Below are 25165 nucleotides of genomic sequence, written 5' to 3'. Positions count from 1 at the left end.
GAAAGCTGCTATGTATATAAGTGCTTAAATCAGTGTCGTAAAAATAAAAAAAAAACATAATTTGGATGAGGAGCGAAAATCGAAGCCAGGGGTAGCGCATTCGGGAGAAGGAGCATTTAATAACGCTTCTGTTGTGACAAATTAGAGTATGTGTACTTCCTCAACTAAAAATGTGAAGCGGAAATTATATTTGCACTTTTCTGCTAAAAAGATAACGTAGATGTGGCTTGAGTCTGGTGTGCTTCCGCATATGTTCACCTGCTAAAAGGGAGAGGAGATCAGAAATCTATCGACTCCGAGATTCGGCAGCCGTGGAGCACGGGTTCAACGGAGAAGCGCTCTACGTTCCCCAACGTTCGCACAGATGGCGCTTGGTTTCGCCGTCGTCCAAGCACTCGCCAGCACTTAGCGTGCGATTTCAGCGCAGACGAGACGCGGCGGATTGCGCCGGCGTGTCCGCGCCTGCGATGACGGCCGCCACGCTCCGTGTGAGGGCAACGCGTCCACGCCCGATGTCATGATGGACCGAGTCAACCACGTGACGCCGTGCGCGTGGCCACGCCCTTTCTGATCATCTATCCTCAAGAAGCCAGGGCACCTTTCGTCACTCGGTTGGTGCCGAAGTGGTCCGGCATCTGCCCGATAGCCTTCGATCCGCTTGCTAAGCGTATTGCGGGGAGCCCAAAACATCTACATGCTCCGTGCGATTCGCTCGATCCCGGACCTCCAACAATGACTGAAGGCCCCTGTGGATGTGTGTGAGACAGCGAATAACTGGTATGCGGAAAAACGCTTCTTTCGGCACGGGCAAATAGTGGGAGGTGCTTAACGGCAGCATCTAGCTTCGCCTAGCGTTTGTTGACTGACCGGACGGTGGGACCACGTCACACGACGCGCCGCGATCTTCCCCGAGAACGGCAAGTCATCCTGCTCGACCCGCGAGACCGATAGCGGACTTTCCTACCGTTCGCTTCGCAGTATTTGATCGTTCGTTAATCTACCGCGGTTCGGAAGTTCGTTCTTTCTGTGACGCGAGTGCCTGTTGGTGCCGTACAGCGGCAACGCGCCTCACGTGAAGCGCTCTCTCGCCATCATCGTGCGTGGGATTCTTGAACGTCGGGAAACACCGGTGCGTTCTATATGCCATTTCGAGCGTCGTCGGCAGCTTTGTGCATCGACTACTTGAAAAGAAGCGAGCAAGTCGCATAGTCGGTTTGTGGTGCGGTGAAGGAAAACAACTTCTCTTTACGCCACAAGACCGGATTAGGCCAAAGACCGAAAGTTTCTTAGTTCACTCCAAGTAAGTAAACGTGTCGTTCCTTGTGTTGTGCATTTAGGTGTAGTGAGGGTTATTAACATGGCGTTGGAAAGCATTTGCTCTACTGGTATCTACTCGCGCTTGGCGTCATCGTTGTGCCCGTGGCAACTAAGCACAACCAGATGCGGATACACACGCGCTTTAGAGCTAGATTTGACAACAGAAACGTGCACTGAGGCTCGACTCGACGGACAGACAACCATTGGAACCGTAGCGGCGAAAAGGTGGTTCCAATCGCCGCCTTATTTCATTCTACTGATGTCATATCAGAAGCTCGTTCGTATTCGATTTCTTGTGCTTCGCTTGCTCATTAATGACGGCCGTCTTAGCAGAATAAATATCATGACATTGTGTGCCTTAACTATAACCGACAGGACGCTACATATTAAACTTGAATAAATGGACTGATATTAAACTTGCACCCTATGCATGAGAGGAACCACGCACACAACCACGCGCATTCACAAAATGCACACACGCACGGGTGCAATGGGGAGCGCAAATGAACTGTTACTGCCGCACACAGAATCCATCGCACGCATTAACTCAGTATAGTATAGGACTTCCTAGCGGTTAACCTCACCTGACTTCCCTCGGTTAAACACGCCCGACTGCAGCGCACACGGCAAAGAGAATGCGCCCGAAAGCTGCGGGGCTAATCACGCCGTCTGCTCTCTGGACCAGCCACGCGTGTAAATTGTGTGCGTGGCCGAAACGCTAGAGCAAGCAGAAGTCGCCGCTCATTTTCCTCATACGGTCTCCCAGCACTTTAGGGACCTTCGCTTAGGGCAAGCTGTTACCTCGATGGCGCGACGCTTTAGCCAGGATGCAATAAAGGACGCCGGAGAGCCGCGCAACGTTTATGACAGGTGTTGGTGGGAAACATTTCGGGCGTTAAGCCGTTCTGTTTTCTCCGAGCCAGTACGGGCACTGCACTTGTACATCCATGGATTCTTACCTCATTCCCCTCACTGCCTCTTCCCTTTCTGTTCTCTTTTCTTTTTTGTCGTCATCGCTCAAAGTTAATTCCAATTCTAGGTAACATAGCACATGCTATCAATAACACACACACACACACACACACACACACACACACACACACACACACACATATATATATATATATATATATGTGTGTGTGTGTGTGTGTGTGTGTGTGTGTGTGTGTGTGTGTGTGTGTGTGTGTGTAAGAGTGTAAGAATGAATACGTTTTTTTGGTAGTCTGGCTTTCGCCGATCACACTTACTTTATTCACGTGCGGTGTCTTTCCACTGATGGCATGGTGCTGCATTTCTGCATACGTGTGTGTGTGTGTGTTTGTGTGGGTGTGTGTGCGTGTGTGTGTGTGTGTGTGTGCGTGCGTGCGTGTGTGTGTGTGTGTGCGCGTGCGTGCGTGCGTGTGTGTGTGTGCGTGCGTGTGTGTGTGTGGGGGGGGTGTGTGTTTGTGTGTGTGAGGAGGGAAAATCGTATGCCGGAAAAAAGAGATTCGTTAGTGCTGTCTTCACTGTGCGCTTTCAAATGGCAGCCACATGATCTCGCATTCATCGTGCCGTCTCTTGTCGAAAGCCCGTTTTGAAAGACGGTGGGAACTATTGGACAACGCAATGGCGCAGTGGCGTTCTATTCACTGAGCAGCTCGGAAATTGCAGGTTATGTTCGTAAGAAAGACTGGACAGAAGAAGAAGGTACTGGGCGTATACCTCTTGATGGGCGTCTTGAGCTCAGGATCTCGCTGGTAGCATGCTTGAGGATAGACCGAACAAACTGTGCCTTCTGCTCGTTGGAATATCTAATGTAAATAAAAAGGGGCCAGCCGGATTTTGGAAAAGGAAGAGCAAAAGAAAAAAGAAACAGTGAATAAAACTTCGCGGCACGTGTTTTCCGCTTTTGAAATTGCTGCCGAGGTAGGTATAGAAGTTGACAAAAGAGAGTTACTCCTACTTTTTAAACCACAGAATGCTTCAAAGACCAATCCGCTTGAATGAAAATTGACGAAGATCACGTGTGTTTTGAAAAACTGGGCTACACGGCCATTTTTGCCGACGATTAGCTAAATGTCCTGGCTGTGCTGTTACTTATGCGCTTGCTCGCTCCAGTATATCATCGGTCACGTTAGAGTAGTAATTTATTCCTCTTATTGTGCACGTGACAAAGCGCGTGGCACGCTTCTTAGCGCACGTAATTTTTTTTTTGAAGACAAGGATTTCTTTGCTGACTTTACGTGCGTTTCACGTATCAGTAATCTGGCTATCTTGTGACCACTTCCAAAAAAAAATTGTTTAGGTGTCTGGTAGATGACGTAGGACATGAAAATGGTGTCGAAAGATACATCTCCATGCCTTGAACACGTAGCAGTATTCAGTAACTAAGGATATTATGAAAAAATATCACCGCCCCTTTCAGTCCGTGAAGATGGTCGAACAGCGAAGCTGTGTTATTTACGCCGAGTGTGACTCCCTGCAAGTCAAACTCTGCAAGCAGTCTATATTGTAAATCTTTTGTTTCACCATTCGTTCACCTCATTTTCATTTTTGCGTGCATCGCATGGGGAGCATGCGTTAGGAGCGCTGCCGTTTTAACTCGGCATCTCTGGCGCACAGCTCGGGGTCGTCCCTACCACGACGAGTCCGTTCATGAGACAACTCTCGCTGACGCTCGCGATAAGCAGCTTCCCCCTCGTGGGTACGCACTACTCGTGGTCCTGCCATGGTTGTAGCTGGGATGAAATGTGCGGAACCACTAATGCAAAGCTCCCTATATTGGGCACAAGGGCCCACCACTGGAATTGCGGGCGCTGCAATCGTTCTGACGACTGACGCGGCTGCCGGCACTGGCTAGCTAGTGCTGGCAGCCACTTGCTCCTAGTATCGCGTTTCAGTCTTTCATTTGCTGGGCACTCACTGTTCGTTGCCCGAAAACCACAAGCATGGCGTTTGTTTATTTCGCGGCAGGGTGGAATCAATCGTCGATAAATTCAATGCCGATCTGGCTTGATCACCGCAAATGCGCCGTGTGGCAATCGTATAAGATTTTCGCATATAAGATATCATTCTCACAAAGGGAAAGTGGTCACTCCAACCTTTTTTCCCCTTGTTGAGCTCTTTTCCTCTCCCGCTAGGTTACGAGGTGCTTTTCAGTGAAGTCCGACAACGATGGCACAGGGTCCGAATAAACAGCTTCGCTGTAAAAGGTGTATAATTAGCTACAAACACTCGTAGAGTGCTCGATATGTTTCTACTAGCGCCACTTGACGAGTATGCACTAAATACGTGCGCGCGGGGCATCCTGGATGTACCTGCACTCTCCGCGCTTTCACCGCGCGCGTCCAGTATGCTTGCTTTTGAAGAAAGGATCTTCTTTACTGACAATCCATGGGTTTGGGGTATTTGGAATCTTAATATGTTGTCAACACTCCCAGAAAAAAAAAAAAAACATTCACCACCCGAGAGCTCCGTACAAATGGTAAACCTGCGAAGCTGAAACTTGTGGTCCTAGTGCTGATCGTTGGGTTACTTTCAATTATTCATTAAACGATGGGTTGGTAGGTTGCCGGATCCTCGATACGCAGTTGCTGCTTGCACTCGGCTGCACGAGCCTGTTTCTGTGCCCGCGCTGCAGCATTGGCACGGCGTAGACGAGCTTGTACCCTTTTCTGTTCACGGCGTTGCTGATGGAAAGCTGCCTGTTTATGACGCGTGGCCTACCCGTTCCGGAGCCGGAGAGAAACTGCTGCGCTCCCGGTCGGCTGCGACAATGTCACTACTGGCGCAGCCAATCGCACGCCTCTCTTTCTCTTTTCTTTTTTTTTTCGCGCTTGCGTATGGGGTTGCGTCGAAGGAGCTTTCTACGTACAGGCGACAGACAGACGGACAGACGGACGAATCGGCTAGCCATATACAGCTTCGCTGTAAAAATGTCAGCCGCGTGTAGACGCTAACGAAACATGGTCGTAGTCACTGTGCGTGAAAAGCTATGCGAACGAATGAATACCGATAAGAAATGAGGGAGTAATGGACACGAGAAAGTGACAAAAAAAGGCACAATAGAGATATGTAATAAAGATTTATTCATTGAATTATCTGATTAATCATGTAGGTCGACCTTATATTTAGCGCTGGCACTTGGTTGACCCTATATAGTGGTTGACCCTGTGTTTTTGATCTAACCGATTTATTTTCCGAGCTGAAAATACGGCAGGGACGATCGCGCTTCGGTGACACTTTTTTGAAGTTCATGCATGAGATAAACTAGAGACGGCACTCGTGGTCTGATGACCTAACGTTTCTTTTTAACCAAACATATTGTTACAATGCGTCAGGCGTTTATTCAGAAAGGGCTTCGCGGGAAAGCGCCGGATGGGACGAGGCCACTAGACCGAAAAGCAGCCTTTCTCTTTTTTCTCTTCCACCGCTGCTCCTCTTCTGCTTCGTACGCGCAAACGCGCCATTACACTGCTTCTCGCGCAGACGAAGCTCACTCGGCGAGTCAGGTGACCTCGCGCTGGGTGCATGGCTTGAGCCTGGCGACATGCGTTACTTGATTCCGGGCAGAACGTCTGCCGTTGGTGGTGAGGCGCGCTGTGGTATAGTTCACCTCGCTAAGGTGGTCGAGTGTCACAAAAGGGCCATCATGGTGTGCCAAAAGATTTGTGCAGAAACCGCGCTTTCGTACTGGGCTCCACTACCAGACCAAGTCGCCAGCGGCATAGGTAGCGGGGTGGTGGCGGCTGCGGTGTCTTGCCTTTGATGTATCCTGAGAAGCTAGCGTGCCTATGCACAAGCCTACGAGCCTCTTCGGCACGATAGAGTGTGTCAGCTATAGGATTCTCGTCAGTAGTTGACAAAGGGAGGATGGTGTAAGCAGTACAACGAGGCGGGCGTGCACACAGAAGAATGCGCTGTAGCAAGTTGTCTGGTGACTCGCAGTGCTGAAAGCGTACGTCATAAATGGTAGAGTCTGATCCCCAATTCTTATGATCCGACGCGACATACATTGCAGTCGTGTTGGTGAGCGTTCGGTTGGCACGCTCTATAAGGCCATTTGTTTGGGAATAGTATGGCGTCGAGTGTCGGAAGGTAGAAGCATACAAGCGAAATATAGTTCTTTCACATCTACGGTGAACTGGCGGCCACGGTCGCTGATTATCACCAGGGGCGGCCCATGCACGAGGATGATGAAGCGCAGCAGGAAAAAATAGATCGCTGCAGCAGTGGCGGAGGGTATGTCTACCGTCTCGCAGTAAAGGGTATGGTAGTCGACGCACACGACTAGCCAGTGGTTACCCGCGGAGGATCGCGAAAAAGGGCCCAGAAGATCGATGCCAACCTGCTCAAAAGGGGAGCGTGGAGGCAGCACGGGCTTAAGTTTTCTGGCGGAATATATGTTCGGTTTTTTATGACGCTGACACGCCGTGCAGCTGGAAACGTATTGTTTGGTAGTCTGACGTATTTTCTGCCAATAAAAGCGTTCTTTAGTCCGGTACAGAGTCCGCACTGACCCCAAGTGGCCTGAGATGGGGGTCATCGTGCATGATACGTAGAAAAGATGAACGGAGGCTCTCCGGAACCGCTAACAACAGGGGTGCACCAGTTTAGTGTAGTTCCTCTTGTATTGTAAGTTATCGCGAACACAAAAACGGCATGCTAGTGTAGAATTTCGTGTGGTGGAAAAGCACGGCAGCAAACTAAGGTTCATCTGCTTAGTCTTGAATCCATCACCGTCAGGAAAGACAGATGCCAGGGAGGCTAGGTGGGAAGCTAGTGGCATGCTTGAGAGGCAGTCAGCGTCAGCATGACGTCTTGTACAATGCAGTGAAATCATACTCTTGAAGTCTAAGGGCCCAGCGCGCAAGTCGACTAGATGGATCACGCAAGTTCACAAGTCAAAAGAGTGAGTGGTTGGGCCGTGGCGACTGTGAACCGTACAATTACGAGCGAAATCTCTGAACTGCAAAGATTACGGGAAGACGAGAACAAGGTAAAAGCGGGAGCCAACGTTTCAACAAGTGGACTTGTCTTTTTCAAGGTGACATATGCTTTCCTCGGCACAGTATATCAAGGTAGGGTTCTCCTAAATGGGAGAGCGGGTAAGGCGGGGGGATGAGGCAAGGACCGAAGGTGTGTTAGCGGCGATGGTGTAGAATTGAAAAAGGGGTTCTATACACATGGCCGATGACACGGCTGTGTGTCAGCCGGCGTGTCGGCCGTGTGCATAGCACCCCTTTATTATCTGCTTCGCTGGAGGTCAGCGGGTTATGGTCAGTGGTCAGTGTAGAAACGTTGGCTCCAGCTTTTACCATGTTCTCGATTTGATCACCGTCTTTAATTTGCATCTCCCGCTTTCCCCGTGCTTTCCAAAGATTACGGCAAGACATGCACTTTCTGTCACGGTGTAATTGCGCTCTGGCTTGCTTAGCGAGTGGCTGGCATGAGAAATAACGTTTTATCTGCCATCGAAGCGTTGGGCCAGTACAGCCACAATGCCCACACCACTAGCATCTGTATGAATTTCGGTTGGTGCGGAACGGTCAAAGTGTCGGAGAATAGCTTGTTTAGGTGTCTGGTAGATGACGTAGGACATGAAAATGGTGTCGGAGAACGTCATAAAAAGTTAGGCTGTCGAAAAGAGGCGTCCCTCTCGGCAGTCCAATCGAAGGGTGCGTCATTTTCTAAAGGACAATTCAATGGATAAAAAGCTTCAGCAAACCGATGAATAAAGCGGCGAAACTAAGAACACAGTCCCAAAAAAGTGCTCAGCTCTTTCACAGGCCGTGGTGCTTGAATCTCCTCGACGGCTTCAGACTTCCGTGGATCAGGTCGGATGTCACGTTTATCCACAAGATGACCTAATATCGATGCTTGCCGCTCACCGAAATGACACTTCGTTGAGTTCAGAACGAGTCCAGCGTTCTCGATACAGCTGAGGACAACATCGACGCGCTTGCTGCGCTCACTTAGTGTGTGACCAAAAATTACAACGTCATCGAGGTAGCAGATGCAATCTCCCACTTTGCGCAGTATTGTTTCCATAGAGCGCTCAAACGTTGCGGGGTCGTTGCACAGCCCGAATGGCATTACACTGAATTCGTAGAGTCCATCTGGAGGCACTAAGCTATTTTCTCTTTGCCCGCCGTGTCTATCGGTATCTCGCTATAGCCTGAGCGCAAGTCAACTGAAGAAAAGAATGAGGTTGAATGGAGGCAGTCAATAGGTGCGTGAATCCGTCTTTCTTTTTAACGGGTATCACTGGAGCCACCCAAGGACTTCAGGACTCCTCAATTTTTCCCTTTTGAAGCATTTCGCGCACTTGTTCATCGATTATCTTGCGTTCTGCTGGGGAAACTCGGTAAGACTTTTCTTATCGCATGCGCCGTACCTGTGTTGATTCTGTGACGTGTGCGAGACGCTGGGATCGAAGGCGCTTTGGAATCCTGTGAAAAGTTGAACACAGGCAGGTTTCTTCCCGAAGGAACATTGGCCAAGGCACGGCGCTCACTGGTACTGAATGGCATGCTGATCGTGCGAAGAACACAGGAGTCAGCAGATTCAAGGTTTCCCACCTCGTACGTATACAAACGCGCCGTTACATTGTGTTTGTAAGTTGCACCATCTAAGGAATATTAATGAAAGCTCACGGTTTCCGCATCTCCACATACATTCTTGAATTTCTTCGAAGCTGTCAGCTTATGTGCATGTGTTGAGACTTTCTTGTGCACTTTCATTTAGTTGCAGAACCATGTATGTCTATTACCCCCGCATAACACAAACGATCCCGGACACGAAACCATTTCTCTACTTAACCGAGTTGAGCACAGCGTCGCCATTTGACTGATGGCGACGCTACACTTATGAAAAATTTTCGCGGGTGATCATGAAACGCAGTGGCGACTACTGTCGAAGAGTGGTGCTGATATCTAATTTCTTAAAAAAATTTATAAAGGAAAATTTGTAAGATACCACAAAGGGCATTGGGTTTCCTTTTGAGGCCCGAATTGTTTTTTGATGGACAAAAAAACATACCGGAGCAAATAATTGCCGCAGGATGAGGCATGTGTGTGCTGAAGCAAAAATATGGAGACAACTCAGCACATATCCCAAGCGAATGGAATGCGAAGAAAATATTCACCCAGCGAGACCCATAGGAAAAATCCACCTTCAGAAGCACTGGAATTGAAAGCGGATGAAAGCTTTAACTGGTAAGAAGTCGGGATAAACAAGAGGCGTTGAGAGTATTGTTGGAAAAGAACAGGGAAGAAATTGATATGTTAGGTTCCGTGATGAGTATGGATAATGGTCAACTGTACAAGGTAGAGATAGAGGTTTTAAGAAAAAGAGCGAATATTAAGGAGAAATCGACAAAATAATAGACTGCTTAATACCTACAGATTACTTGAGTAGCTCAAGCTGGCTAGATGACTATGTGTCGCCGTCCAGTTTCTACGGGTTTGCCAAGCGATCATCATCATTGAGTCGCGGTCGAGTGGAGTAACTTTCTAGAATATGGGAATTACTGTCCTTTTACTTCCTTCTGCGCCTTCCTTTACTCGTGCATGGAACTACTTAAACGTTGGTGACATTTGACTGTCTGTAGCCTTTTCAGTCGCTTTGTTCTTTTACGTTTGCTTGCCCTGCGAAGAGACGTAGCCGGCGCCAAGAAAGACGCCAACGTCTCCCTTAATCACATGTCAAATTAAAGTAAAGAAGAAAATCTGGAGGTGGGATACGGCCCGCTCAAAAAAGTAGTGAAGCGAGCGATTGCTCTGAAATGCCTGCGTGCAGCTCTGTGCACATCTGACGAGCACCACGTGAACACCAGCGTGAGAGGCTAAGTAGGGCGTCTAAGGAAAGCAGGCTTGCCTCAAAAGAATTGTGGTATTTGACGAAAGGCTGGTAAAAGCACGAACTCTGAAGGAAAGGAACAGGGAGGCGGTTACAATTTCCGTGGCAGGCAACCGACGGTTGTGCTTTATGTATGAACAACTTGTTCCCCGATCTAAAGAAAGTGGCGGTAGTTTGCTATCCAATGAAGACGAGATAAAGGAATCGAAAATGCATAAAAAAGGGCTTTAGAATATCCGTCTGCTCTCAGGGTGTAATTCAGGAAGCACTTTTCATAAAGATGTAAAGATTGTCATATCAGTATCAAGAGGCGCATTCAGCCTGAAGCGTTTCCTTACAAAGAGGTGGTCGCGGTTTCCGAAATCTTGTGGCATCACGACAGGGAGAAGGATATATGGCCTTTAAAGGTCGACGTATGTCAAAAACGATTGCTTCTTTATGACCAGGCTTCATCAGGCCTTCAGTAGCATCTATTTCTGCACGTTACTCACACGCAAACTGTGCAGCACTTCAGAAATCGCATCTGGCTGCAGTATATATGGATACCGTTTCGCGTAATTGAATATCGCGGACGTGTACAAAGGCCGTCATGTTAAATATGGTCCAAGTGCGAAGAGCTTAGTTAATGCTTTATTGTACGGTTTCGATTTTGGGATGAGCTGTGCTGGTATGGTTTTATTGGCGTGGCAGGTTATAATTTTCACTTTTGTTCGCTTTTCACCGTTTTCACCGTTCACCGTGTCAGTTTTCGTGGTTTATGTATAAAGCCTGTCGCCTAAATCTGTTGCATAGTGCGACTATGTTTAAGGTGCATATTATTATTATTATTATTATTATTATTATTATTATTATTATTATTATTATTATTATTATTATTATTATTATTATTATTATTATTATTATTATTATTACGTAATGAGTGTCGTACCGAGGAATCTTTCTCGGAGACGGGGGGCGGGCCGCACCTGACCTCAAAGCAGGCGCTGGGCAGGCGAATGTTGTCGCCCCTCATTTTATGGCAGGTTCTAAGTACTACAAACTTTATTTCTGCCAGTGGTTTTTGGCGGTGGGCGGGTGCCTCAGTCCAACGTTCCACTTGTCTCTGCGGTTCGCTGGGCTTGATTGAGAAGAGCTCTCCGGCTCTCTAGATCTTCAGTAGCAAGGCAAACTTTTAATTGCCTGTTACTTGACACTTGCGCCGTAAGAGGCGAATTGGAATTTGGAGGCCGTAGTTTACACGTCTACGTTACGTGGGGCAAGAGTTGGCTGCTTCCCGCACCGAGGGCACTGCATGTATCAAGGCACACAGAAATTTAAAGGGGGAGGGGGAGTGTCCAGATTGCACTCCCCCCCCCCCCCCCACTACCCCTGCCTGCGCCTCTGTCACTGCTGACTCACTTGAGCCCATACAGGGAATCATACAATATCAATGAACATATAGAACGAAACAAGCACTGGAAACATAATTACCTAGCTAATCGTTCTAATGCTAGCTTGCATGAACATACATACCTATCCACTGTCATCAACGCTCCTGGGTCATTTATTTCATTTTTGTTTGATAGCACTAGAAAAGCGGACGTGTTTGTGTGTGTAGCTTAGAGCACGAGAAGCTCCACACGTGGAGCCACTTTAGATGCCGTCTCTCTAAGAGTTCTGTGTCGGGCACTGTGTCGTGACTGCGTACCATTTGGCATCAATGCCTCACAAAGCGGCTCGTACCAACAGCCTTTCTTCAATCGCGTTACTGCTTCTGTTGTCCATGCTGGAAATCATCGATTCAATCCTCCTTCTTTAATGTTAAGCGCCTGATATGTAGGCCACACACGAGGCTCCTACCTAAACAAGGCCCACATCTTGATCAAACTTCCCCGCTGTGTATAACGACAGCGCGCCATCGCGGTGTCTTAATGGACATGGTGTTCTACTGCTGAGCACGAGATCGTGGATTCGATTCCCGAAGCGGCAGCCGCAATTTGACGCCGGCTGAATGTACAAAAGCTCGAGTTCAGAGGAGCATCGGGGGCATGCTAAAAACCTCCATATTGTAAGAGATAATGCGGATACTTTTGCTGTTTTAGGCTGTGATAATCCCTATCAACCGAGAAACAAAATGTTGTGGAACTATGTCGGACATATTGCTCTATGCCATTGTCAAATGCCAATAGGACTATTTGGGAGCTTTAATGGCTGTGGTGTTGGGCTGCTAAGCACGAGATCGCGAGAACAAATCCCGGCCACGGAGGCCGCATTTAGATGAGGGCGAAATGCGAAAACACCCGTGTAGTTAGATTTAGGTGCACGTTAATGAATCCCTGGTGGTCCAGATTATTCCGAAGTCCCTCGCTACGGCTTGCCTCATAACCAGATCGTAGTTTTGGCACGTAAAAACCCCATAATTTAGTTTAATTATTTATTTGGGAGCGCCGAAGCGGCACGTCGTTTTCACGTCGGCAGTATCATAAACGTAGCTTTCATTGCAGTCTAACCTGGCGGAAAGAAATAAGTTGTTTAGTTCAGACAGAGTTAGTAGCGAGATAGAACGGCATGGCAGTGAAGCACTCTTAACCTTAGTAACCTATGGCCTGCGATAACACTATTCCTGTGTATGTAGAATGAGGCCAGTAAGTATTATCGATACAAAAACCGAATAGCAGAGGGAAATTGGTGGTCAAACGATGCAAGTATCTTCCCATGTATAGAATTTGGGAGCCCAGATGCACACTATAGAGAATGAATGTCGAGGACTGCCTTCGATCAATGCGTTGACGCTGTGCAAGTAGGTTGGCCAGGGAAAAATGGGGATGGGTCAAAGGCACGCAAAACGGAAATGCAATATAAATGCGGGAAAGCCCGGGCGCCGCAAGACAGGCAGTGCCTGTTTACGTCCAAATGCGATTAATGACGTAAGCGACGGAACGCAATTAGAATTAATGGGCGCCATCGCCGAGGTCCAACTCACTCCTCCTACTCCTGGACAAGCACGACGAGAGACGAGGTACCGCGTTCACCAGAGTTGGCGTGAAGGCGCGCCAGTGGCGTTGCGGCAAGAGGTCGATGACGAAAGTGGAGTGGAACAGGAGTTCACATAACGAGAGAGATACGTTACAGCCACCGTAGTAGCCTAAGATGTCAGCAACAGCATTGAGTGGCGATCTTCAGTGTCTCGCCTATTACTCTACAGTAGGGCCTATAAACGACGAGGAAACAGTGGGTTTGGGCAGGTCATGTGATGAGTAGCGCAGCTGACGGGTGGTTCGTTCGAGTAATGAAAAGGGGGGCCAAGGGAAGCAAAATACGGTCAAGGACGCCAGATGATGATGTCGTTAGATAAGGTTAAAAAATTAAGGTTAAAAAGGGGAGGGGGAGCTAAAATGATAATAAAGTAGAGATAAAGGAAGAAAGGAGCACAAACATACAATCACAGTTGGTCACTGTCGCCGCACACTGTCACCGCACAGCACAGTAACACTTGCAAAGAAACAAAGAGAAGCTGGCACATATGTCACTCGAGGAAAAAAAAAAGAAAGAAATACAACGATAAAGACTGGACAAATATATCCTGTCGTAACAGGATCTTGCATTTACGACGCTATCTAGGAATGCCAATGGCGTTGGGTGACAAAGTATATAGCGATGTATACGGTATTTGTTAGGCTCGACATCTGTCCTGTTCATTGGGCAGGAGTAATGAGACGGGAAAAGGTCCTGGAGGTGTCAGTGCCAGCGGTTAACCCAGTAGCTTACTTTTAGGGAGAGCTTGGAGGAAAGACGTGTCCAGAGAAAGTAATTGCTTTTTGCGTCACCCCTGACTAGGCCGCGAAAGCGGACTGGTCAGCAGAGCCCCACGAGCCATTCATTTCGGTTAGAAGAAAAGGGCTTTCTGCCAGGGAAATTTTTTGCTTATTGACTGGAAAGTTTGACTGCTGAAGAGCTCGCTATTGCAAAATTGTAGCTAAAAGCTGAATGAAAAAAAAATATGAGAATTTAGATAAAGATGGTGGAAATTCATTAGAAGCTTTCAGAAGTGCTTAGAAAAACGAACTCAATATGTGTTTAAGGATATGACGCAAAGCGTACTGTAAGCCTAGCAATGTATATGAACGCGAAGAAAGGAAACCGGGGGCCCGATTTTCATTAGTTATATCATAAGAAGAAAGCGAAGGCGCCAGTAACACAATGGGGGAAATTGCATGTATTTATTAATAGAATTAAAGAAATTTTAAATAATAGAAATGAAAGTGGTTGAAAAAACAACTGGCAGCAGGTGGGGCACGAACCCACGTCCATGTATGACATATATATATAGGGAGGGAGCGAGCACTGAGTGCGTGTGGGAGGGACACTTACAAGATGGCATGAAGTTGATATTTATGAAAGGATATCACACCAACCCAATAAGTGCCAGACGGGCGTTTTTTCCCCTTTTGGGGGCGGGGAGGGGGCTTTCGCTCCCATCGAAATGTGACCATCACGGCCGGGATTGGAACCTACAATCTCGTGCTTAGCAGGCGCAATACCGTAGCCGCTAAGCTGCCGCGGTGGGTTTCACGTTTCTGCGCGCCTGACGTGATCAACATGACGCGTGGTCAGAACCAGTCATGACAGCTGTATGCGTACAGAGGAGCACGGCACAAATCTACCTGAATTTAAAGATTATGTGCGTACCTAACACACTTGGCATGGCCGACTTCAGAAGTGCAAGCGTCTCCGCCGAGGCGGCCTTAATAACCAACGCATATACCCGTCGTCTATCCCCATTCTTGTGCACAGCGCAAGTCCAGTCGTGAAGTCGTGAACCAGTCGTGAACTACAATGGCAGAGCCTCGGTACCCTCCTTTTAATACCACACGTGGGCGTCGCATCTGCGATCTCGAGGCTTTCACGTGGGTGCGCGTTCCCTGGCAGGCGCCATTGGATTGTTTTAGACGGACGCCTTCTTTCTTCCCGACAAAGCGTTATTCGATTGTTATGGCAGAGTTAATGAATTCCGGCTGGGGCTCCGCGGCAGTCCTATTACAACTCTCCACGAGCCAGTGCTGCGACACCTCGCATGTAATTGACGCACGAAGCTTCGCTCAAGCCACGCGGCGGAAGAGGGACGAAGTTATTCGCTCGCGGCTTGCACAAAGAGCGGGTAATTAATTTTGGCGCGTTCGCACGGATGCGAGTAATACGCGTGAGAGACAGAGAGAGAGAAAAAAAAGGAAGAAAGTGTAGAAGAGAAAATTTTCCGTACGCGAATAATTATACGGTGTCGCTCATTTGGCAGCTCGCGTGTGGGACTTCACCGTCTTTCTGTAATCGAGGAAAGTTTCTGGATGCGCTGGAGAGAGAAATGCTTCCTTTAATTTAGACGCCAGTACGATATGCATGTGAGGTATAGCTTTGTGCTTTCTTGCTTTTGACGGCAGGCTATATTCTGTTACTGAATGCTAATGCAAATCCTTAACATGTGCGATGAAGCCAGAAAACTGAATTTATACTACCGGATATTCTAAAGCCGCGTTAAATATTGGCCAGATTATTCGCGCACATTCTTCAACACTATTTCAGAATGTTCCAAAATCAAAAGGACAAAAGGAAGTTTTGCTCCGCTCTCTGTCTTTCACCATGTGTTTTAGGTAAAAGCATTATTTCATTATTTCATTAATTTATTATTATTATTATTATTATGATTATGATTATTATTATTATTATTATTATTATTATTATTAGTAGTAGTAGTAGTAGTAGTAGTAGTAGTATTTATGGGACATAACCTACCGAAACTACTCTGAGAGTTATGAGCGGCGTGGAGGAGGACTCGGGAGTAACTTTGACCGTTCTTAGTTCTTTAATGGGTACGCAAAGCATGGTACACGGACGTTTTTGCATTCCGAGCACGTCAGATCCAGTGAGCATTGATTGATTGATTGATTGATTGAGTGATTGATTGATTGATTGATTGATTGATCGATTGATTGACTGAAACTCTGACCCTATATGTCCGAGTATCGCTTTGGGGGCCACGCGCGATATTCAGAGCTTTTCTTACTTCTGGTGTAGTAATTAAAACAACTGGCGCACAAAGAAGTTGCCACATGATGCCCCTCATGCGTTGCAGATAGTCTCTTCAGGCCGCATGAAAGGATCGCGTAAAATTTCGGTACCTTTAATTGCTACATTCAGGCTTTTGTTGACGTTTTCGACAGCTTTCGCCACTCATACCTCGCCTAATAATCTATTTAATGAAAGGTTATTAAAATAAATTAAATGACCAGTGGCTGACTAGCAACAAATACGTTCATGACCCACATGAACATCATTTGTCACTTCTCTTTGCTATTAATTGTTGATGTTATCACTGAAATGGGACAAATTTTGTTGGTCTGGTGGAGCTGCAGGCAACACGCAAGAAATGGCAGGCTTAGGGCGGGATAAACATCACTTTATGGCGTTCCTTTTCTGTTTCTATCTCTCCTGTCAAGTCTTAGGCGTTGTTCGCTGGGTTAAAGGAAAACTAACTAGCTTAGCTTCGAACGGTTGTGCAGCCTGATAAGGTGAATTCAGCACAACTGTGACTGTCCTGTCGTAATCTCATTCGTGCAGTAAAGCGGAACGGAACGCAGCTTCAATGCGTGGAGATTGCGATTGCGAACTGGTTGATTGCGATTGGCCTTTGCGTGGGCGTGGGCCGAACAACAACCACGCTTGCTGGTGGTATTGCTGCAGCCGGGGGTTAGCGTGGCATGCCTGGCCTGCGATTGTCCCGCCTGGGCATCTGGTGCCTTGTTAGCAAGGATGTATCACCGATCGCTGATCAACTCCGTGTCTCGAAGAAAGGCAGTCATGAGAGCCTTTTTTTCTTTCCTGAGTACTGCGGGCCCTCCAGATCACCCTCGTAGACAAGGAGTTTCGTCTGTTCGACACACAGGCCACTGAACCTGTTAGTGCTACACGGATTTCTCGCAGCGGGGAGGGCAAATATGCATACCTAACACCCCTCTGCCTTGAGTGTTAGTTAAAACGTGAGCCTTTTTCGCGTCCCTAGCGGCGTCCGTTCGAAAAAGAAGACACCCACATACACTTACGCGCTTGAAGGAACTTCCACGCAAGTTCGAACTAATGAAGTCGCGATCCCTATTCTTGCCTTTCACTTTGGCACGCAGATTATAGTTTAGAATATAGAGACGCTTTTCAGTGTCGACGAAGATATTGTGGTTTGCCCGTGGCATGAGAGAAACCCCTGCCTACGCTTTGATCGAATTTCGTTACCTGAAAGTATAAATGCAAGTTTCTCTGGTGGTAGTTCTCCCCCCCCCCCCTTTCCTCTCTCCTTTCTGTCTCTTTTTGAGTCCAAAACTACTTTATGAGCAGTTCCTTTTTCAAATTCAGGGGTGCGCATTTTCATTCTACTTGATGCTTTCTGAAAAGTAGGAGGGGATTAGAATCACGAGATTCGAAGGAGCGCATCCTAATATATTCAAGCGAAAATTAAATCGAGTTGTCGGTTGAAATCGTCAGAGCGACCAATGAGAGTGCAAATGCAAGAACTGACTAGTATGACGCGTGTCCTTCGTTCTTCCATTGCCGGCAGTTTAACCAAAACCGCTCGGTGGAAAAATTGCTTGTTCCAAAAACTACCGTCGCGTGTTTCTGCCCCAGGTGTACAACATACCCAGATGCTATATTATTTAGTATATAACCACGCACGCACGCACGCACGCACGCACGCACGCACGCACGCACGCACGCACGCACGCACGCACGCACGCACGCACGCACGCACGCACGCACGCACGCACGCACGCACGCACGCGGTGAACGACTAAGAGGTGCGAGTAAATAAACGAGACAGCTCTTGGAGAAGGCAGCTCGTGTAGCTCGGAATTAGAACGAAGATTGGAAACTGAGAACAGGGAAACCCATGTCAGCGTTGCGGCAAGCAGCAAGGGAATAGCGACGCGTTAATCGGGCCCAGTGTCTAGCCTGGCTCCCTGCAATCGTAATTCGCGGCTGAACGAGGATCGTAAAGAAAATTTCTTGAAGTTGAATTGTTTAGCGGGGAATTTCGCTTGCCGGAAACTCATTACACATGGGCGCGTTTTTCCCGGCGTACTTTCTCCGCGTCCCTTTTGATAAACTGCAGTGATCTGTCTGTTTCTTCTTCGTTTTGCGTGAATTTGCAGCCGACATTTAATGTAACTACACCACCTGAACATCCCCCTTCTCTCTCTGTTGCATTCGTTATTGTCAAAAAAAATTTTCTCTATCCGAAACCAAGGATCTGTGACTACACACCTACACGCTGGAATTCTTTTATCGAATGAGCTAACCGGGAACTCTCCGTAAACATGCAGGAAGATTTATAAAAAGAAAACGTGGCACCTAGTTGAAGTTGAATGTAGCTACACAGGTTCAGGTTTTGAGAAAGAAAGCTCCGCTATTCAACTAAAATTTGTTTCTGCTCCTCGGGCACCTAATCCGACACTGCCGCCTTTGCGAAGGAGTTGCTCTCCTAAATGGGCTCTGTATGGCGCTAGAAGCTGGCAGGGTCATCATAATAGCTGTAATTGGTAATATTTATCTTCACTGGACAAGGAAGGCTTCTCCCATTGATATCGGATCACCCCTACCAGTTGGTAGAATTCGGTCGAATAAATTTGACACCACGAGGTTGTGGAACATAAGTGAAGCAAACGACCTCAACGACATTCCGCAAGATGAAAAATAAAATTCTAGCAGCCTGGCTCTTCTATGTGGATTCAACTTTTTTTCATTTTGTTAACATTTCTCCGAGTATTACATTTCCACAGACGTTATTTCTGCAAAATATTAGATATAGTCGCATCATTCTTGCTGAATTTTGCTGCCACGGAATGTTTAATACATATGCGATGAAGTGCAACTCAGAGACACGTGAAAATGCGTCGAAAACGCTAACCTGCCTTCCGTCACTGCAGCCCATCGGCAGGCGGTTCATTTGCACCTCGAATTCTATTCACACCGTTGGCGTGGTTTGCTAAAAGCAGAGAAGGGATGCTGTAGAGAAGAAATGCTCGTAATTGTGCCGATTGATGTACTACAAGGTTTACAAAATTTGTCAAGCGTTTGAACTTGTCAGGCTCTATTTTTCTTTCATTCACACTTAGAGAGTGAAGAGGTGCGTAATTCTAAAAAAAAAAAATTGTACTGACTGTCAGTGACCGGGAGACACGACCTGTCGTTTCAGCGTAGTGTTGCCTGAATGAAAACTGCGACCTTTGCACCTCTTCCAATATGTCTTATTCTCGCTCCTTCCTGTCTGTTCATTTTCTTTATCAATTTATCGAAATGGCGACACTAACTTGCTGCTCTCATTCGTACGCCGAGCGTTTTCCGGCCTTGTTTCCATTTGGCACAGCTACTGGATCGCCTACATTGCTGTGTACGTAGTACGTGCCCGTTCCGCAGCATAATTCGTGGCACCGCTACACTTGGGAGGTCGCCCGATTGCATTACGTTAATGGAGTGCGGAACCCTCCGTGTCTTGCCTCGGGGCTCGAGCGCCCATTCTCCGTGCATCAAGAACCTTGTGCCGTGGGCAATACGCAAATTAGTTACTGCGCGTGACGTGTGTGAGTGGGTACCTGTGAGCGAGCAATTTTGCGACTGGGGTTAGCGGGCGTGTAGGCGAGTTGCTGAGAGTGGGGTAGAGAGAAAGTGTGGGTGCGATAGTGTAATTGAGGTGAGTGAGTGAGTGAGTGAGTGAGTGAGTGAGTGAGTGAGTGAGTGAGTGAGTGAGTGAGTGAGTGAGTGAGTGAGCGAGTGAGTGAGTGAGTGAGTGAGTGAGTGAGTGAGTGAGTGAGTGAGTGAGTGAGTGAGTGAGTGAGTGAGTGAGTGAGTGAGTGAGTGAGTGGAGCGAGTAACTTGGTGAATCAGTGTGTGAATAACTGAATTAGCAAGTCCACAAGTGTGTGAGTGAATGAGTGAGCGTGGGAGAACGTCAGACAGAGTGGTTGCACGCGCATGTGGGTAATTAAGTGAATGAGTGAGGGCTGCGTGTGGTTGTGAGTGAGTTAGTGAACGAGCGAGTGCGGGAGCGAGTAAATAGTCAGAGATTAAGTGAATGTGTGAGTTAGAGAAGGAGCTTGAGAGTAAGTGAATAAATGAATGTGTGAAAGAACGAGTCGGCTGGAGAATTTTCGTTGCTGCAGTGCAACTTTGTGGTCAAAGAGAGATTACAACTTGTATCAAGAATAAATTGTTTTAGGTTAAGTGAATGGCTGTGTATCGTTTCGTTTCTGGAAAAGCGGGACACATAAAAGAGAAGATTGCATAAGAATAACTTACTGGAATAAAACGATGGCACAGTTCGCGAGCAGGATGCAAGAAAACAGAATAATAAGCAATAGAGCTAAATGTAAGGTGAACAAATGTCCGACAGACGCGGGAGGGTCTTGCGACAAGTTAACGCTATATGAAAAAAAAAACATAAAATAAGATGTACACAGTTGCTTCGCACATGTATTAAGAGAAAACTTGCGCTGCAGGCAAAAGAAGGAGTAGCGACTGCACCTAATCAGGTTCGGCTCCCGAAGGGGCAGTTTAAACTTCTCGTGGCTTTCATGGTAATGCAATAAAATAACCAAAAAGCAGAGTGCAGCAAGGATTCAATATCGGCAATCATTTAAGTAACCGAAGTTGCTACTATCGAACCATGTGTCTTGGTTCACGATCTGCGCCGTTCTTCCTAATTGCAAAAATGGGCGATTACATAAAAGCTGAGCGAGACCAAGACAGAAAGAAAAGAAGCGTAGTGTTGTAGGCGCTCTTTGGTGCAGTGATAGTGACCGCTAAGTGGCACGCCCGAAACAGGGCCAGACGTGATCGCAATACTCCTCCAAGCAGTGGTTCGCCACATCACCACGACGTCAGTGCTGGCGCTGCATTCGCATTCCACACCTCTGGCTGCCGCGGTGAAACGTGAGCGGCTTGAAGGAACGCAAGCGCCGGATTCTCCGTCATAGGAGCCTGAGGCCAGCATCTTAGGTCATGAGTTATGTCTTTTCTTGATTCTACTTTATGCAGTATTTTACACACCCCTGAAGCGAAAGCAACACCCTCACTGCTACAATTACATGGATGGATTATTTTTAAGAAGCAAAAATGCAAGAGGAAAAATAAGTGTATGTGTAGGGGTGGAGGGTTGGAGGAGTGGTAACTCATTTTCTGCCCTATTTTTGTGGCGTGCTAGTTTTTGCGAAATTCTGTTTTCGTGCTGTACGCACGCGCGTGTTGCTTACTAAGCTAGTCTCGCAGTTGCACTTTTGCATAAAACATGGTGACTTGCGCGTCGTCGCAGGAAGGAAATTCTCGAGGAGAGACCTTGGTAACAGCATTTATTTTCTGCTGTTGGCACAGCTTGTGAAGGATGTATTGCATAAACACGAGGGATTACATGACATTAATGTTTCGACCTGCACGCTACATAAGCACTGAACAAGACTACACGTCACATTAAATAAAAATTAAAGCTTTCGAATTGTCGTGAAGGTGAACAATTAGACTGTAGCACAACGGTGAGTCACAAAAGTAACTGTTTATTGGGCGAACTTGTGCCCACAAAAACAAGCTTCACTCGCGCAGAGCGATAGTATCGAACACATGCTTCAATCGTCGTAATGTGATACACTGGTCAGGCACGTCTGCTGCAATAGATATGATCAGCTATAACATTACAGAAACTTCCAGCGCGAAAAAAGAAAGCGCGTCTCTCGCTGAGCAATAACATGGTAACGGAGATTGGTCCAAGAACAACGTTAATCGAAAACAAAGAATTTATATACGTGTCGACGCACTTGTACGCATCGCATTTAGTTGTATACCTTTGAATGAACCGTTTTAGATAGCTTCACTTCGCATAGATTCGAGCATGCGCGCGATCTGAATAATTTTTTTTTACAACGAAGCTGTCTATGGCTAGGATCTGGCGGATCGCGTTAACGCGTAAATAAACAATTCTTCATGCGTGGCCGATCCCTAACCGACGGCGGAGGTGAAGCAAGCATGGGTCGATCCCGAAGACACTTCAATACGGGGCTAACTCGCGGCGGAGGGGAAGCAGCCTCTAAGCACGCCTCATACGTGCACCGATCCCAAAAATGGGGCATCACCGGGCCCACCCGCGGCAGAGGTGCGGTGCGCCCTTAAGGGGCCCACATACATAGCTTCACTGGTCATCCTTCTTCACAGAGTGGAAGGGCACTAAGTTTTTTTCGACTGGACGTCGCGCAAGATGTTGTTCCAAGCTTTGGTGGTTCCGATTTATTTAATTAATTAATTTATTTATTAGTTTTAGCCTGTGACAGAGCTCCTTTCGTACATCCACTTTGTAATTGTAGTACTTGTAGATTCATAAAGGTAAAAATAAAATTCAAACAGCGCTAAACGACAGGACCAGAATGAGGAGGAGACAAACACGGCGCTGAACTTACAACTGATTTATATGAAGTGAGAAGTCAACATTTATACGCACAAAACTGGGCACGCATGCGCCCAGTCATACATCAATGATCAGATAAAAACTTTGGACAGCCAACATTCGCACGCGTTGTACCTGCCTTGCAATCTACCCTTTATGCAGCAATGCCATTTCTTTCGCTGACAAGATTAAAGATGTTTTGCTAACGCAACTATTAGATTTTCTGATGATATGAAATGCTTCAGCGACTTCTCTGGTAGTCTTCTCACTATGAAAAAATAACAATTTTGTATCATCAAAGAAAGGTACGCATTTACAAATACTGCAATGCTTTGCCAGGTTAGTGTCTTTTTTGTCTAATGAATTGGCATGCTCCATTAGTCTAATATTGATGCAACGGCCTGTCTGGCCTATGTAAGTTTGGCCACGAGATAAAGGAATTTGGTAGACAGCGCCCTTCTTGCAACTGATGTACTTATGCATGCAACACCAACTCGCCCAATCCGCTGCCCTTCTGCAATTCATAAAGGTAGCTTTGTTTTGTTGTTGCAAAATTAAGCGCAACACGTGGCGCAGCAGAATGCGCTTCGATTTTCTTGTCGAGGGCAGACGCGGCACGAGCTTTAACGATCTCGGTAGACCCGCCGCATTTATTCCTAAGTGCAATTCGAAGGATGCCACTGGACCTGCATGCTTTCACCGACGCATGTTCCTTCCTGATTGTAATGGGGGACACTAATAACTGCAATACCTGCGATTGTGAGAGAAAAAGAAGAAAAAAAAACATCTTTGCGTGACTGTCCTTTGCTGGACGATCAAGGGCTTGTCCTTTGCTCCGATTAAAGGTGGTTGGAGGACAGAACTTTGACAAAAGCGCATTTCTTTTATAGTGGACTCGCGTGCTCCTTCTAAAAAAAAATAAGAAAGAAACCACCAAAGCTACGAGATAATTTTTACCTGAAAACAGCACTCAGAAGCCCATATTGTCGATTGATTGCGCAACCACCGTGTAGTTTTCCTACCTCTTTGTCTTAAGGCTTGAATTTTTGGGGCCAAAATACGAGCAACAGTCGGCCGACAGTGTGAGAAGGTCCCTGCACGTTTCATCCCCGCCCTTGTGACACGACCGCCGAGCGAAACGCCATCCGCTCCGGAAAGCGACGCATCTCTGCTTGCAGGGTACCTCTACCACCTTCAACCATGCCTTCTCCGCTTTCTCTAAAGGCAGGAAGCGTACATCCATTTCCAGCAGCACTAGAAAGCGCAAATGGAGATCTGGCGCCAAAGAGTTAGAGCGGAATCTGTCGAGAGAAGGGACGAGATACGTCCAGAGAGTTAAAAAAAAGGGGGGGGGGGAAGGCGTAGGGAAACGCGGGTTTTAAGCGAGCGGCGGCGGTACAGCAACGCACTTAGGCGCGGAATAAAAGTGCGGAAGACGTCGAGAAGGTGACGGTGGAACCAGCGCGCTACCGGAAGGAAGTGAATTTAAACACGCGGCGCGGGAACGCCTCTTCCAAGTATAGCCGCCTGCCGTCCAATTCTGTTTGCCAGGCGGTTTCGTGCTCCCTTCTTTTTTTTCCCCACCGCTTCCTTCCTGGATCCCGTTCGTACTTTCGTGCCCTCCTATCGTCGACTAGCTCGTTGGACTCCCCTTCCTGTCGTATGTCCCGTTAAAAGCGTGTAGTGGATACAGTAAGCTAGGACTCGTGCCGGACGGTGCAAGTCCACATTCGCAATGTTATTCGTTGACCATCGAGTTTCCCGCAAAAGTGTGTTACTGCGAACACTGGGGGACAACAGTGCCTATGCATGCTACAAGCATGGTGTTTATACCAGCATGATATTGATGCTTAATGCGCGGATTAGTCCCACATTCGTTCATTTGGCTTCAAAAAGGCTTTATGAGTTGGCAAATTTAAGACAGTCAAGGAAATGTTACGTTTATCAACGCAGGAATGAATATGCATGAGCGCAAGAAAGTGTTATAGATTCGAAAAAAAAGTGTTATAGATTCGAAATTTAGCCCATAAAGGAAAAAGAAAGCGTATAGTAAATGAAGCCAAGAAAGCGTGGGATGCCACAAGCATGAAGATGAGACAAATACACATGTTAAACAAAATTCTCGGGGCAGCTGAGCGATCGCAGTGCAAGAGTTCCCTCTAGCGAATTTTCGTAGGACACTACGTCACCGACAATGATGACTGTTTTCCATTTATTTTTGTCTTGTGCCCATGCGTTTGGAGTATTTAAATAAGGGATGTAAACAGGTAGGTGTCGGGGAGCCAATACCTACATTGCGGTCCAATATAAGAGTTGCAGCGAGTGAGGCAGTGGCTCCAGCGGACAGAATATGCGGGCCTCTCGAGTAGTCAGCGCAGACGCGAAGGCGGAAAGGCTTTATCTTGCATTCTCTGGAGTGAGTGGTGCTGACCCACAGAAATATACCCTCTTTTGAAGACTTTCGATGGCGGCGAAATGCGAAAACACCGATGGTACTTATATTTAGGTGCACGTTAAGGAGCCCCAGGTGGTCGAAATTTCCGGAGTCCTCCACTCCGGAAATTT

The 25165-nt window shown here is 47.2% G+C and overlaps 1 protein-coding gene across 1 annotated transcript in view; it reads left to right on the top strand.

Annotated features, from left to right (window-relative positions):
• Positions 1-431: 431 nt before the first annotated feature.
• LOC135906249 (suppressor of lurcher protein 1-like) overlaps positions 432-25165 on the top strand; it is a 495728-nt gene continuing 470994 nt past the window's right edge. The window contains exon 1 of the mRNA XM_065437549.2: positions 432-1300. The gene's annotated coding sequence lies outside the window, so the exon portion shown is untranslated. The remainder of the gene's footprint in view (positions 1301-25165) is intronic.

The sequence above is a fragment of the Dermacentor albipictus genome, chromosome 5, assembly GCF_038994185.2.
Source record: "Dermacentor albipictus isolate Rhodes 1998 colony chromosome 5, USDA_Dalb.pri_finalv2, whole genome shotgun sequence".
NCBI lineage: Eukaryota > Metazoa > Arthropoda > Arachnida > Ixodida > Ixodidae > Dermacentor > Dermacentor albipictus.
The sequence above is the reverse complement of the archived record's forward strand: the minus strand, read 5'-3'. Positions and strand labels throughout refer to the sequence as shown.